Genomic DNA, 2,959 nt, shown 5'->3' on the forward strand with positions numbered 1-2,959 from the left:
ATATGTTGAAATCCTAACCCCTGGTACCTGTGAAAGTGACCTTATTTGGATATAGTCTTGCAGATATAATCAAATTATGATGAGGTCATTAGGGTGAGCCCTACTCCGATATGACTCGTGTCCTTATAAAAAGAGGAAAGCACCATGTAAAGACAGAGATACACAGGGAGAAGACCATGTGATGACAGAGGCAGAGATTGGAATGATGCAGCTGCAAGCTAAGGAATGCCAAGGTTAACAGCCACCACTAGAAGATAAAAATAGGCAAGAAGGATTCTTTCTTACCAGTAAATTTCCATTGTTTTAAACCACCCAGTTTGTGGTGCTTTATTACAGCTGTCCTAGGAAACTAACAGAGTTGATAATCTTAGTTTCTATTTGGTAAATGCTATGTTTGAGAGGTCTGTGGGACACCCATGGGAAGATGTACAGTAGACAGTAAGAAATACAAATCTAATGCTCAGGGAAAAGGTCAAGGCAAGAAACATGGCTCTGGGAAACCTTGATATAGCAACCATAGCTAAGTCATCCTATAAGGAGGGCATAACATATTGCATTAATCAAGATCATTAGTGCTAGCTGTCGTTAACAACAATATTCCCAAAATCTATCATAATACAATCAAGTTTTCCTATTCACTTCACAGTTGAAATAGGTTTTCAGCAGGAAGCCTTCCATATGGTGGCCCAGGGATCCCAGTCCTCACATCTTATGGCTCTATTACTTTTAAAGGACTCCTCAGATTCTTCATTGGATTCTGTATTCAGGAGTCCAAAGAGCAAAGAGAGAGGGAGTAGGATCATGTGAGATACTTTATGAACCAAGCCTGTCCACCTTCCCCTTGCTAGAACACAGTCATCTGCCCCAAACCTAACTGCAAAGGAGAATGGGAAATGTAGTCTCCCTGTTTGATCAGATGACCAACCCTGAAGATTCTATCATAGATGGACATAGAAACAGATGTAGGCAAGACGGAAAATGACCTTCATGCCTTAGCAAGTGCAGACAAAATTCTATTACGTTCAAAGGCGAGAGAGAGAAAGAATGTTTTGGGCTATGTAAAATTAAAGTACAGCAATATTTGTGTAGAACTTTGAAGAAACAGGATTTGGACAAACAATGACAGAAGGAAAATGCCTTCAGGAAGAAGAGAATTGACTGTGCAGAGCCACAGAGGCTGAGGATCCCAGGATTTCTTCTGAAAATAGCATTTGACCGGTTTGGTTAGAACATGTAAATCAGAACCCAGTTAAAATTGAAACAGGGTATTTATGTATCCCTAGGTCATGCCCAAATCAGTAGTAGACTTACCCTTTCACTTTACCTTTGCTAAGTGCATTTAAAATTCTGCAGACTCTAATTTATTAAAATTTACTGCTGAAGTGAGAATGACGGCTATTCCTTTCCACTTCTTAGTATGGGACCACAGTTTTATTAGAATGCTTCCACTCCAAGCTCAGCAAGGAGCATGTTATAATTAGATGAGTATTACAATAGAGACTCTGTTAATGGGATTTTTGAGACGTAGTAAAAAAGAAAACCTACAAGAGTGTCTCCATTACACTCTATATAAGTAAGGGAAACCTGTCTTAGGAGACCACTAAAGAAATCAGCAGGAGTTAGTTAACTGAAGGTCAAACAATATGACATGATAAGCCTTGGGGGATACTGTTAAAGTAATCATTGCAGATAAGGGACTGGCTGACTGTCGAGGTGCCTATGCATATTTCTAACATGAAAATGAAGATGGGAATTAAAACAGCAGAAATGGCCTCTTTGTTTTTGTATAAACTTGAATACCTCCTATCAGTAAACAATATTAAAATGTATTTTTTCTACACATGGAAAGTGTGAAACCATGGGGTCTCCTATAATGGAAATGTTCCACATATAGTATCTGAAATGATTCTCCCTTGAGGCTGAGTAGCTCCCTGACTACTTTTTTAAGTGTAAATTTTTTTCTGAAAGTGTTAAAACATATGCTCATTGTTAGAAAACAGAGACAACATAAGAAGATAAAGCACTTAAAATGCCACAGTTCAGGAAAACTCACTTTTTTATGTCTTTCTATTTACTATTTATAAATATCATATTAATGTACCCATTATAATAATGTATATCTACTTTTCTATCCAGTACTTTTCATTGAATATTTTGGATTGATTGGTCCTTTTTCTTCCTTTGACTTAATTTTTTTCATCATCTTGGAAAGATCATGTAAAACAGCCTTAAAAATAATTACAGAGACTTTCATCTAATCAGTCTGAAATTCCTCTAAGGGAAGTTAAAAAAAATGAAGTCAATTATTTTTTACTTATTCAGTACAACTCTGTACCGTCCTTGTTCGGGTAAAGAAAATAATATTCCCAAAAAAGAGGAGGCACAACTAGGACAAGGGGGTGTGTCACATGGGTTGAACCCTTTCTTCTCAGTGGGCCTGCATGTTGGCATTGTGGTTCGCTATGACTGGGGGTTTCTCTAAATACCCTGCAGTCATAAGAGGGCAAGCGAGAAAGAGCAGGGAATAAATAGGGACTTGATCACTTTTTCACTCTGTAGATTTCTGCCTCAGAAACTAGACTAACTGGAATGAGACTCTCTGCTCAGAATTGCTGACCTTTCCAAATATTCAAGTCCTGTCCGCAAGATAAAAAGGGTCCCATATGAGTTTGCTCTTTCCCTAGCATATACCTTTGAGAAACCACAGGCATTTGGTCCTGGTATTCAAAATGACATGACTTTAGGATTTCATTCTGTACAATGTTTGTTATAATTTAGAGTACCAGGAGAAATTAAATAACAGGATTGCTGCAATTAAATGTTGTCTTTTGACCTGGCAAGAAACTAGCAACTCAACTAGGAGAAAGGACAGCTAGGTGTTATGAAGGTGAAGAAATACTGTTCTAGTGCAGGCGTTCACCCCAATAATAGGATGATTGTAGGCTGTTAGTCACATTAG

The sequence above is a fragment of the Neophocaena asiaeorientalis genome, unplaced genomic scaffold (genome assembly GCF_003031525.2).
Source record: "Neophocaena asiaeorientalis asiaeorientalis breed wild unplaced genomic scaffold, Neophocaena_asiaeorientalis_V1.1 scaffold809, whole genome shotgun sequence".
Classification (NCBI taxonomy): domain Eukaryota; kingdom Metazoa; phylum Chordata; class Mammalia; order Artiodactyla; family Phocoenidae; genus Neophocaena; species Neophocaena asiaeorientalis.